This window comes from Rhipicephalus microplus, chromosome 9, assembly GCF_043290135.1.
Source record: "Rhipicephalus microplus isolate Deutch F79 chromosome 9, USDA_Rmic, whole genome shotgun sequence".
Taxonomy (NCBI): Eukaryota; Metazoa; Arthropoda; class Arachnida; order Ixodida; family Ixodidae; genus Rhipicephalus; species Rhipicephalus microplus.
In genome coordinates, this window is record NC_134708.1 from 62,321,607 (window position 1) to 62,335,378 (window position 13,772).

The 13,772-nt window shown below is 41.4% G+C and overlaps 1 long non-coding RNA gene across 1 annotated transcript; it reads left to right on the forward strand.

The window, feature by feature from the left end:
- Positions 1 to 986: 986 nt before the first annotated feature.
- Positions 987 to 11,219, forward strand: LOC142771829 (uncharacterized). Its single transcript, XR_012886172.1, has 2 exons — positions 987 to 1,225; positions 10,605 to 11,219. It is a non-coding gene; the product is annotated as an uncharacterized LOC142771829 (long non-coding RNA).
- The last annotated feature ends 2,553 nt before the right edge of the window (positions 11,220 to 13,772 follow it).

A 13,772-nucleotide genomic window follows, 5' to 3' on the forward strand; every position in this document is an offset into this window, starting at 1 on the left:
TATATATATATATATATATATATATATATATATATATATATATATATATATATATATATATATATATATATATATATATATATATATATATATATATATATATATATATATATATATATATATATATAGTGAGGTCGCTGTTGTCCTCGCAAATGAATTACGCCGAGGCGGAAAAACTTTGGCGCGCTCAAGTCTACGTTCTATTGAGCTATAAACAAAACCTCTTTTATAACTTTGATTACTTGTCGTTATCTGTATTGAAAAGTTTGTAGGATGCCATATTTTGATACACCCACATCTTAACATTCTCGGAAAACGCACCTTATTCGAAAAGATAATCGCCGAAGTTCATGGCCCCAATCGAGGTGAAACCGAAACCAGCTACATCGAGCACGCTGGAAGACTCGTTGCGCCATAGAGTTTGCTGTATATTTAGAAAACTTTATGTATTTCGCTTTTGAGCTGAGCGAGAAAGTAACGAGTCAGAACTTCGCACTAAACGCAAATAGTAATTAGCGGCAACTCTCGCAAACGTACGGAAGCCTCCGACGCTTACGAAAACGAAGCAAAACCTGGCAAATCAGTTCGAAGCAGTATTTTTTTTATAAACATGCTCCATTCTAATCGCGGTGCACTCGTCAGAATGCGTGCTTAGTTCAGGACGCTTCGCGGACGGTCAGTCCTCAAAACGGAAAAGATAAATTTCAAAGAAATAAGAACTAATTCATAGAAAGTAATATTTTGTCGCAGAGCGTATACAACCACTATAATGTTGTAGACATCCGATAAATAAAGAGGTCTATTAGCTTTTTAAAGTAAAAATGCATCAAAAAACTGTGTGTGCGTTAAACTTGAATGCGAAACCGAACCTAATTGTGCTGCGAACAGCCTGCCATGAGATGGCGCGCAATCCGCGTATTTTTTGTTGTTTACTTATTGTTTTTCATTCCGTGGTGGATGTAGTAGTGGGACGCGCCACGTTCATTTTGCAGACTCGTCTGAATAGTTTTGTTCGCCGTTATTGTAGCGCCAACGTGGCTTTGACGTTGCGGAGATTCGTCCAGTTCGCCAGACATACTTGAAAACGGGGTCATCCGAGGTGTCAGTGACGAGTGGATTCTTGGTATCGATGGTACCAACGGGGAACGTCAAACGCACACAATGGACAGCACCTTCACGACGAAATGTGTGTAATGCATTACCGTCAAGCAGCCGACATTCGCAGGTGATGTACTGGCATCTATATTATTATTATTTTTTGTCAAGATTCCAAGCAAACTGATGCATGTTGCCTATTTCGGCAAACAGAATCTTGCCCTTATTGCTTTCTTTAACAATTTCAGCGGTTCTTTGGAGTGTGCTTGAATAGTTTCGTGTTTCGAGCCCCGAGAAATGTGGGCGGAAAATGTAGTATGTAATCGCAATGTAGGAAAGTATGTAGTTGCAGCCCTAACTTGTGACTCTTGGAAACAGTAGAATATGTTTTGAATACCGACTGTAGAGTTAAGAAGGCACTAGGTCAAAATAACCAGGGGCACATCTCGGAAAGAGTCGCCGTGTGCCTTAGAGCTACATCCAGAGTTTCTACTTTTGGTGGCTTTATTCTCGAGTTATAATTTTTGTGTGTATTCGTGATCCCGGTTGAGCGGCAGCGTGTGTCTCCTTCGTTATTTTTATGCGGACCGTTTTAACGTTGTGACGAGTATCCAAGTCATGCATTGCCAGTTAATCCCATTGTTGGTCTTGCCTAGAATAATTATAACACGATAGTCATAACGCTACGATATGCCGTAGAATGCATTAAAAACCGTGGTAACATGCGCAAATGAAGCACGCGCCATTTGCATTCCTGAATCAGTTCAGTCAGTACCGGATTCAATAAATCAACGTTTTTTTGTCAAGGCTGATGTTGCAGCAAAGTTTGTTTACGTTTTTTCTTCATATATCAGTACTGGTACTTTCAACAGTAACTGTGTAAATTTAATGTTTGCATTTGCTGGCTCAGAGTAAACAATCATTAAGTGATCGCTTAATGCGAAAAAATTTTTTGCTATTTTGTAGACTTGTTTCTTGCCTGCTAAGGTAAATCCACCTGTGCTGCTCATATGAATACCTGAAACTGTTTTGACAATTGTTTACAAATGCATTGTGGCATTTGTTCGAGTCGTTCATATCACTAACAGATTAGGTGCTCTGCACATTGGGTGGATTGTTATAATGCATTGAACGTGCATAATACTACCGAACACGGCATACCATTTTACACTGTTTTTTGCTGTGCAAGCTTTGGCGCATTTTTAAACTACTCAGACTTAGCATTCAGCACGTCACATTCGCAACTAGTCAGGTTTGACTTCTTTACTGGTGTGGTGGCATGAAGAGGTTGAAAATGTGGTGGAGCATGGCTTCCTTAGTTTATGGTTACTTGGCTGAGGACCGCAGAATACGTGGGTTAGCCCAGAGTGCTCATTCACGAAAGAACTCTCTAGTTTCTAATCACAAATGACTACTTTTATATATAGATGCTTTTCTTATCTTTTTGTTCAAATAAGCTTCACTGATTTCATCCAAGCCACTCAGGGTGAAGCACAAAGCTACATTTAATGCAAATAAGTTCTTCGGAGACCTGCTTGTGGCATCAAGCCACAAGGAAATTCATACGGATTTCACAGGAAAAAAAGCTTCTTAGTGACTGAAAAATTCGTCCTGGTTCCAGGATCGAACCCAGGACCAACGCCTTACCGGTACTGTTGCTCTACCAATTGAGCTATCCGGGAAGCTAGCAGTTGGCAGCGCAGGGACGAATTCATCGACAACTCAAAGCGCATGCACACAAGTAATGCTAATGAGTTCTGCGAAGACAGGCAAGGTGGCAAAAGGGTTAAGAAAGGGAGCACGAAATGCTATGCAGCTTCATGCACCATGACACTCTTCATATTCACATTGTGGTTTTACGATGTAAAACTCTGGATATTATTCTAATATTAATTCTAGCTCCGTAGAGCGCAGGCTGTGGGTACGGCTCTGACACTACGTGGGAGGAAGTACGATAGCGTAGCAGTACGTCAATGACTGTGAAAGGGTTAGAGGAGTCTTGCATTACGTTTCTGAGCCATGATGAAATAGTCCTATTATTAGCGCATGCTGCTTCACGTGTCACATGTTGCAAGAATTTTTTAATCATGCAAGCATGAGAGGGGTTACGGCGATTTTTTGCTTGCTTCAAGTGTTTTCCCTCTCCTCTTGTACTACAAGTGTGTTGAAAAGTACACCAAGAAAGGGAATGGCACAGGGGCATCAAGATTTATCCCTCCATCAGCATGCATCTTGACCTTGAGCACTTTTTTTTCTTTGAACATGTTGCTTACTTTCAGTGCGATTGTGTGCTCGGGCACGTTGCAGAATCCAGCGGCGGCCCGGTAATCGGCCGCAGTGTTGCTTATGTAGAATCATTTTTAGAAAGAAGAGTGAGGGATTATTACCAAAGTTCTAGAATGAATTGTGAATGCCTGGCCACACACAGCGCTACAGTATTCAGCTGTCAGCAGCATTTTTTGACCGGGCTCAAAAAGATTAGCAGTGCCCCTTTGAAATATATATATTTGCACCATTTTGGTACCAGCAATGCCTATATGTTGTTGATTTTACTTGAATGCTTACTTGAACTTTGTCTTCATTGCTAATGCAACTCTGGGTGAAGAACAGTGTACCTGGGACAGCCTCCTAGCTTATCATTTGGCATAATTATAGTTCCTTGTTAATTATAACTTTGGAGTTGCCTTAGTGAAGACAGATATTCTCGTTTTGTGGTTCACAAGCAGCGAATGGCACTTCACAGACAAGTTGAGTTACCTAAATGCTGGCATGCTTTTATTCTAACAAATGCTTACTAGAACTAGGCATCTTTCCAAAATTTTGGTGGCCACATTCATAGGTCAGCAAACCCCCTTATGGATCAGCTTATTTAGACTGACCCATACTCTGAGCTGCGCCCTGCTGCGGTGGTCTAGTGGCTAAGGTACTCGGCTGCTGACCCGCAGGTCGCGGGTTCAAATCCCGGCTGCGGCGGCTGCATTTCCGATGGAGGCGGAAATGTTGTAGGTTGTGTGCCCAGATTTGGGTGCACGTTAAAGAACCCCAGTTGGTCGAAATTTCTGGAGCCCTCCACTACGGCGTCTCTCATAAACATATGGTGGTTTTGGGACGTTAAACCCCACATATCAATCATCAATTAGACTCTGAGCTGCAAGTCCAAGTTTGAGTGAGTCTAGGTGAATGATACTTTGGCAAGCTTGAGTCCAAGTCAGTCCGGCTGAGGTAACTTTTAGTGAGTCCGAGTGAGTTTACAAAATACAATTCTTGAGTGAGTTTTTGTGAGCTCCACATTTCAGTGCCACCGTCTGGTGATATGTGCTCGGGTTAATCAGTAATATGTCTTATGTTGACTAGCATTTTGCATTGAACCCCAGATAGTAATATTGTTAGTAATTTCGTGCCCCTAGAATGTTTCATAAACAAATATGAAAGCCAGTATTAACAATTCTGTCTTGGCTAATTATTGCCGTTCTTGCTGTTTTTATTCTCCTGTGTGTGCAGAGCACTTCAGGGACCTGGGATGCCATATGCTGTTGCTTGCTTTCGTATGCTTTCGTAGCTTGGCGTAATGCAGGTAAACCACAAATGGCATAGCCATCTGTACTATATCGGGTGCGCGCTCGTGATGAAGCTACCGTGATAGTTGCCATTGTGCCTGAGGGTCTTCATTTGAGGCTGGATTTATAAACCAACCTTGTCCCTATTTCTTGTTGTCTTTCGTAATATTGTGTCCGCCTCAGTGGTGGAGCAGTTGAGGTGCTTTGCTTATGCTCCGAAGGTCACAAGTTCACTGTAATGGTGCTTTCACAGGTTACATTGGATACCAATGTAACATATGAGAGCAAAACATTGGCTAACATTACCTCGGATACCATAACGTATTTGTTCCTTATAAGCACTGATCCTCTGTGAGTTGCTTCAATGTGCAACTCAACAAATTTCCATGTAATTTGTTCACCAATCATGAAAAGGGCCCTGCAGCAATAATCCAAGCAATTTTTCGTACAGCTTTATTGAAGGAATGCATCATATCAGAGCAGTTCATTGGACAAGTTGTTGTGCTTCCATCAACAACTAATAAAGGCGCGACAGAAAGCGGGCACGAAAAGAGGATTGTTGCACTTTTATTAGTTCATCAAAGAAGCTTATTATTACCTGTAGAATCTACTGCTTGTGCAAATTGAGGCTAGCCCGCCGCTTTTGTGCGGGCTTCGCCGCCTTTTCTGCTGGTTTCATGTCCCGACATGACTCCCCGCTTTTGTGCAAGTGAAGCTTGGTGCCAACGAATATTTGTGATAGGGCCGCATTGTTCTTGTACTAAGACGCTTAGCAGATGATGGGAAAGTTAAATTGATTGTACCTGCAAACCAGCCATGAAGGAATGAAAGGCGGTTAACATTTCTCCAAGCTTCCAGCGCCGTAATGTTACTGAACTTCATTAATTTTGTAGGGGAATGCAGGCTTTTTTATATGCCAAATGTAAATTTCACCGCTTTAACTGAACATTTTCTAGTTGAGAAACATCTTTTTGATAGCGCAGATCCCACACAATTGTTGCGTACTCCAATTTAGACCTCACACAGGCATTGCAGGATATACGTTTTATGCCACTGGGTTCTTTCCGAAGTTTTCTTTTAAGAAGCCACAGTTTCTGCAGACAGGCTGCACAAATATCGGATTGTCCATGACTGATAAATAGAGAAGGATGCAAAGAAATAAGTGATAAAACACTTTGGTTTGATCGAGAATTGAACCCAGGCGAACCTGCATAACTAGCAGGCGTTCTACCACAGAGCCGTGCTTCCAACTTCGGGGGGGAAAAAACACTGTGCGAATGGTACGTAGTGGGAGGAGTCTTCTTGACGCGTGTAATGTTAGTTGGCAGAAGCACGGAGTCGCTCCCAGTTTCAGAAAGTGAGAAAGAATGGGTGTTTACAAAGACCACCTATTAAAAAGCATTCAGTCTTAATTAATCTACAGCTGCAAAAATATCAACATAAGGATAAACTGCGTTGGTTCGCACGTTGCCTTACAAATGTGTAGTGTGCACTTATCTGATTTGCAACATGAATAATTGTGGCGTATCGGGCACTTGGTTGTACTTGCAGTATGCATTCGAAGATAGTTTGAAACGGCCAATTTTGTGTGCACAGTTGTTCGTTTCCTTGCAGCATGGTTGAGGCATGCACCAAGAAGCAAAGCTAGGGTAACAGTTGAGAAGGAATTGAGCATGCGGCCTAATCACGTTACTGCGTTTTATTCTTGCAGGCGAAGCTCAAGCGTTTTTCTTTGTATTTGTTGTTCGAACTTGGGTTTTACATTTAGGGAAATCGTAAGCGAGTGCATGGGTTGCCTCTCGCAGCAGCTGTTGTAACTATTTAGCTCGTAATACTCAAGTCATGCAATGGTCGAGGGATTCGGGCTTACGACATTATTTGTTGAGAGAAGAGCGAGTGATTGCTAGAAGCCCTCCAGGTGTAATTGTAAATTCCAGGTCACATGCTGCGCTCTAATGTCTGGTTGACATGCTTTTAGGAGCCTCAACTGTCGATCGACAGATGATAAGGCCAAGTAAACTATATGACATGATTTGTAGTAATTGTGGTATAAATGTAGAGAAAGTAAAGTGGGCTTAAAGATTACTTGCCAGCAGAAAGCAGACCTTCAACTATCAGATTTAGTGTCATAAGTCCTACGAATTGAGCTACAGTACAGCCATCACCCCGCACTCGTCATTGCGCATATCTGTGCATTTAACCTGGGGAGTGTTAGCACCAATTGCAGCCATAATGGTGAGTGTGGTACACACTTTTTCTGCTTCCTAGTGCTTTATAGCATATGATCTTTTTTATGAGCTGGCAGCTGACCAATAATTCTGAAGGCATGCTACCTGAAGGCATCAAACCTGCCAAAACGAGACCCTCGCTTTAAATTTAAGAAATGAGGGAAATTTTAAGGGCTTGTTTTTTGTTGGATACAATGTGAATTAGAACGGACAATAATTGCCTATTCTCATTAATACTGGCTAAAAAAAACAAGTCTCTAAAATTCTCATTCTTTTGTTCATTCACAGTAAAAAAAGGCATTTAAGTTTTAATACGTAACTTTTGTGAGCTATTCAAAATTCAATATTCAATATTCAAATTCAAGCTATTCAATATTCAATATTCAAATTCGGAGAAATAAAAGAATTTTTTGCATAGTACAATTTGAAACCCCAGACAATGTTTTTTGACTTTCCTTCTGTATACATAGTGTGCACGTGCGCCACGCAATGCCCCTTCGTCACTTCCGAAATGGTTTCGGTGCCTGGCCAATGGTGACAGAAATTGGCTCATTTTTCACCAAGAGATTATCGTCGTAAGGTCTTCGTCACTGACCCCAAGCCACCGACATGCCCGGGCACCTGCCGACTTTGTCGCCTACCGCTACCATGTTGTCTCCTCAAGCTTGCACCTATTTAGTTTTGCCTCACGATGCAAGTTTGAGGGCTGCTAGTGAGGCAAGTTAATTTAGTAGTCCCCGAAGAGAGAGCAGAGCTTTGGTGTGTTTCTTCGCCGAAAGTTATTACTCAAAGTTGAGAACGCACTTTGCGATTTTCCGAAAAGTACCGGCGTGTTTGGCTGGCGCGGATTAACAAAAAAAAAACTACTTGAAGAAACTCGGTGATATTCGTGTCTTCAGGTGTAACTTCAATCCTGGTTAGTGCCATAGCCAAGCACTTACTTGCAAACAGAGATAGCTTACCAAGATACTGTACATACAAACTTGTCCGTGACCACTGCGTGCACAATCAGCGTGTCAGGGAGGCGGTCAAAATCGTGATGGTGATCACGGAAATTCAGGTATTGCATTGAAGCAAACTGTGAACAATGATGCGAAACAATATTTGTTCATATTGAAGTATAGCCAATCGGTTCGAGTAGGGGGGTCAGGATTTTCGAAAATTAGTCAATTAATTCCCTAACACGGTCTCCATCATTTTCAGGGTCTCCACTGTACATTAGCGTACAAAAAAAAAAGGTTAATTACCAGGTGAAAAAGGATTCAAAACATACGCGAAAAAAAAAGTGATGACTGGCATTACCGTGGCATGCACCACGCGAACTTTCTATCTGTCTCGCATAATGTTTTCCTTGGCTGTTTCCACAAATTTCAATCAAAGAGGCTCAACATCAGCACTTTTTAAAACACTCGGGGGGGGGGGGGGAGGTATGCTGCTACTTTGGTGGCGTGGGCCGCAGCAATATTTTATTATTAATCTTATATCTCTTGTAAGCTTGCCTAGCTTTGCAGGACTCATTTTTGATAAGAGCTGCTGCGCTTCGCTCATCCGCTCTTAAAAGTGTGGCTCGAGAGACTTTGGGCTTTCACTTGTTCTTGGGCCACGCACTTTGTGGTGTTTGTAGTGAAAGCGAGATAATGGGCCCTCGTAGGTCGTGGCGGGCAGCCGGTGTATGCGGGGGCTGGTATACGTGCCGCACATCTTGATTTTCTGATCTTGTATCGAGTGAACAAACGAGTCCTTCCTGATCCGATGAGCTCGTTAAAATACGACAACAAAAAAGCCACAATGCCTCCTTTCAACATTGTACACAGCAACAGATAACTAGCCTCCCACAAAACGCGCTGCAGCACGTGAACTGCCATACGTACCCAGGCATGGTGGGAGAGGGCGACAACGGCATAAGTGACATCACATGAACACTATGTATTCTTAAAGTCACAGCACATGCTGATTTCACTCAAGACTTCATGTGTATCCAAGTCTCAAATGAAACTGAACCTGCAATAGCGTCAGTGCCAACAGTTTGCAGTCATCTGACAAAGAATAAGCTACATGACCTTTTTTTTGTTTCTTCACGTGGATGCACTACAATCAATTTTTTTAACCCATTGAAGAGAACCGTTTTAGGCTGAAGTCGGGCAACATCATTCTAATAGGTTAGAGGTTTGCAAGCTTCGCCGGAATAGCTGCGAAGGATTCTTTAAAGAGTGGGCCACTATTAAAGCTGTGATAGTTTAAAAAATCAAATTACTATTGATCACTTTTGAATATAATCACAAACCATCATAATTGCTTACTTTTGGTTCATAATAATTATACAGGGGATATCAAGTTTTAAAGGAAAGTCTTGCATCCTTCACATGTTGAGGAATATGTAGGTGGCAAACTTTCGTTCTGATTAGGCTACCAGAAGTACTAAAAATATTATGTCCAAGTTAAAGAAGTTGACCTAACATGGACCTTAAGAAAAACGCATTTTAAAGGTGTAAGTGGAAAGCATATTTGTGGAAAATGTATTTGTGGAAAGCATATTTGTGGAAAGCATATTTGTGGAAAATGCTTTTTAAGGTGATTTGTTCCATCATGAGAGCTTGTCAATTATGGTTATCTTGAGCATGTGGTTTCAGTGAACTCCTTATGCAAAAACGCACTGGCAAGCAGCCAGGTGACAATATTCAGGGAGCTCTAGACAACGAGCACTTTTTTGTTTCAGTAGTCACCTTGTACTATTTGAAAGTGACATTAACCTACTTTGATTTTAATGATAATCTCCAGTTTTCTTGGTTTTTTTTGTCGTGAAACTAGAGAAACTAAACTTGTGATAGAAAGTTATTAAAAATGAAAAACATGTAATTTTGAATAAAAACTTGCATTTTAGGTCTCAGGGCATTTCTTCTTAAGCTGGTGTGGGCATTGTTTAGTTCGACATTGAAAGAGTTTCAATTATTTAAAGATGCCAAGCGGGCCTTCTAAATGTTCCCTCAATGTGTAGCCGTTGTATGTGTTCAGGATAACCAGTTATGCAAGCCGATAATGTGTAATGTGTACATGTGTGTCGTCATGTAGGGTGCTGAAACATTGTAGTGAATAATTTACTTCTGATATTCCACTATATCTTCATGCTTTCACTCAAATTATTTAAAATTGTCAAATACATGAAGTATGCTAATGTGTACAAAGCAACAATTCATTGTTTTATGCATAAAAATGTGCATGTGCTTTTCACCACATAAAATGGCAATGCTACTCTAGCCATTAAAAGGAAGTAATACTATCTAGCAGTAGTACTATTTCACATGCTTAATAAGTAGCAATATCGAATGAAGCTTTTGCTGCTTGGCATTGTACATATAATTTTATTAACTAACTCCAATAATTTGTTGAAAGCTTTACAGTCTGTTGTAACAAGCAGATGTCTTATTTGTTGCCGTTTAACTATAGTGTCTATATCATTCAAGTCGGATGTCTACGTAGTGGCAGCAGGCAGCTGCATTGACTAAGTGTAGTACTTATGCACCGAAAGATGGCAACTTGGGTGACACATGTTTTCGATTGTTGCACTGCTAGCACTTCAGCAACATGTTTTTATCGGCAAATGTTGCCCAGAATGTTGCTTACGTACGCAGCAACACTTCTTGATTGCCTGGTACTCTAGTCCTGTTTCATGCAGCATGTGGCGTATGGTTTGCATTACCATTCTGTTTTCCTCGTTTCTTCGCAGGTTCTTTGCATTTGGCGTCCCGTGTGCAGCGCCATTTGCTCATGTCCGTACAAGGTGGACTGCATTCCTGCTGGCAGTGCACCGACGTGATCAAGGACAGGAGAAACGTGAAAACACCTTTGCATTCACCTAAGCAATCATTTCTTCCAGTACTGCATTGGCTCAACATTATTTACTCGAAGCAACAATCTCAGTGTGTTCATATTCGCACAAGATCGCTCCACTTTTTCTGTGTTCACTGAACCTATGTGACCCAAGGACAGCAGAAATATATTTACCCACTTGTGATCAGCCAGAACCGTGATGTCAAAATTATCTCATTGAATTCAAAAAAAAATTTTCCAGTTTCATGTTAGCTTCGTCCAATCAAATTTTGTTCCATATATTTCATGGGTCGAGTTTTTATGGGATATTTTTTGTCTGGGCTGCATTTTAAGCAGGGGTGCAACAGCTGTGCCAATTGTGCCAATCGCACCAATTTGATACCATTCGCCATTGTTGCACCGAGCTCCGCAAAAACCATGAAACTCGCTGAAATTGCGCCACCCGCTAAAATGCCCGACCAGCCTCAAAATGATCTCAGGCCTGCTAATTTCAGCGACAAATCAAACTAAGCGTGCAGGCCTCAACCTTAAACCACGTTGTAATTTAGATACTCATTAAATGAGGACACTCGCGAGCTGGATTGACCAGTCAAAGTATAAGATGAAGTAACAACAACGCACGCCCATCGGTCCGCTGACCACAGCAGATACCTATAGGCGAGACGACTGAACTTCTGCGAAAAAAAAAAATGCATTGCTGTAGCCACCAGCGCTACACGGAAAATATGAATTTCCTAGTTGGCAAACGTGGTTATGGCATGTTAGGAACGTATGTCACATTTTTTGCATGCGAACGAGGTCGACAAACTGCAAACATCGTTGTTGCCAACCACTGTGTTGGTTTCCATAGCAGTGGCACTTCACACACTTTTCTGGCTTGAAGTTGCGTCGTTGCGGGGATAGATATCCGGCGCCGGGCCAACAGGCGCGCATCGTTGTTACTTTATCTCCATGAATGCACGTTGAAAGCGAACCGAGAAGTTGTCTCTATCATGAAAGAAAAAAACAATCGGGGAAGGGGGGGGGGGGGTTAGCACTTCGACATATGCTTGGCCTTGTTCTAACCAGCGCAGGTTGGTTTATAAGGCACCTCGGCTGCAGTACACCAGTGCCCCGCTGAAAAGTGTACATGATTTGGAAGGGGCTGTTGGCGCTAGTCATGGGACACAGCACATTTTATTCAATACCGATGTGTGTATGTGCCGCATAATTGAGTACTAGTATGATTGCTGACGTATAAAAAAGTCACTGGCAATCATTTGGAGCAGCCAATGACATATTGTGTGTCAGTTTTTTTCTTTTCTTTTTTTTTGCCACCCTTACTCCTTGGTTTTACAAATCTCCCGAATTTTAAGGTCGCCAGCTTGGCAGAGCCACAATTGCATTCGCAGAGTCTGTCAAAGGATTCAGCAGTTGTGGCACATATTAACGTGAACTTCATCATTGTTTGTTCAGTGAGGTAATTCAGAATACTACTTTAATTGAAATAGCAGTTCTCATGTTCGCTCTGCAGCACTTTTTAGATGGGTTGAATGTGTTGTACATATATTTTGTTTCTAAATGTTAGCATTCTTTTTTACAGTGCTCCAAATTCGATTTTTCATGATAAAAATTTCGTTTTTTTCCCGTAACCTGCTTCAAATTTCGATTTTACTGTTCCGAAATTAATATTTTGCTGCTCCAAACATTGCACCAAATTTTGTTTTCGCTGTTGTACCCCTGTTATAGATAATTCTGTCGCAAAAAGGAATGCAGAAAGTGCTTACAGAGCATACATTCATCTAATGCTGACTATTGCATATGCAAAATGCTATCCTGTTAACAAGACAACCGTAATTTTTTCTGACAATCGTAGGTAACCACAGTGTTCTCTCTCCCACCTCTGAATATGACTATTGGTTTTCATTGTTAAAGCTTTGTACGTGAAGGGTTCACATCTGATTCACTTTTAATTTATCACTTGAATCACTTATGCATCTTTTTGTTTTGAATTCACCTTTGTGCTGATTTAGTTCACTTTTTGCACTAAATATTATTTGTTGTATTTTTACTTATCATTTTTTCTTCAAGTGCCTTAGGAATGGAGTTTGCTATACTGTGGGGCCTAGAAAGAAATGCGTTATTGTGAATACAGCTCGGATTTACCCATTTCTTGCATTGAGAACAGTTTTTTGCTCGAATTTTGCAGAGAAAAAATTTGTTTGTCACTTGAGAGCCTTCAAAATTGTGCAGAACGTCGTAAGAGTGGCAGTGGTGTTGGGGACGTATGTGGATACGCACAAACTCGTCCAGCCATCAGATTTAGTGCAATACATTGCTACTTCCAATCGTGCCCGCACAATCTCGAAGGTTCGGTTGCCTCCCGTGCGAACAGGAGATTTTACATGTGTGCGTGCCTCAAACAGTCGTGCTTGTTGATGTCTTCGGGCCTGGCTCCTTGACCAAGTGCTGTCTCTGTCTAGTGCACCTTTCTCAGCATGTCTCATGTGAAGATATGGCTTGCATGATGTGGCAGGTGCATGTAAACACAATATAGCAATGGTTGGGAAAAAAAACGTTACAGAAAGCCATGTGTAATTTAAACGTCAATGCACATGAAGGGGTAATAATGCCTCAGAGGGTCATGCATATAATCTCGGAGGCTATCATGTGCTGCTGATGGTCAACTTGCGGTGCGGCACACACGCCTGCTCTTGGGTTCTCACGTGAGCGCGTGATTGCCAAATTTTCCGCGACAGCATTGCTAGCGTGCATTTCTATGAAACATCGTGGGTTTGGGGATGTGAAACCCCAGATATTAGTTCATGTGTTGCATGTCACTTCACATTTGTCAACTTTATTCATCCTACTGCATGTTATACAGATTGCACTTTTCTAGCATTCATTCATCATCATTAGTGTAGTTTTGTGCAGAGTGGCTCAAAGTACAGTAGACTCGCGATAATTCAAACTCTGATAATTCGAACTTTCGGTTAATTCATACAAAATTCAAAATTTTGGTTGGCTCGCTATGCTTTCAATGTATTTAAAAGCCGCTTAATTCAAACTTCGTCATTCGGTTAAT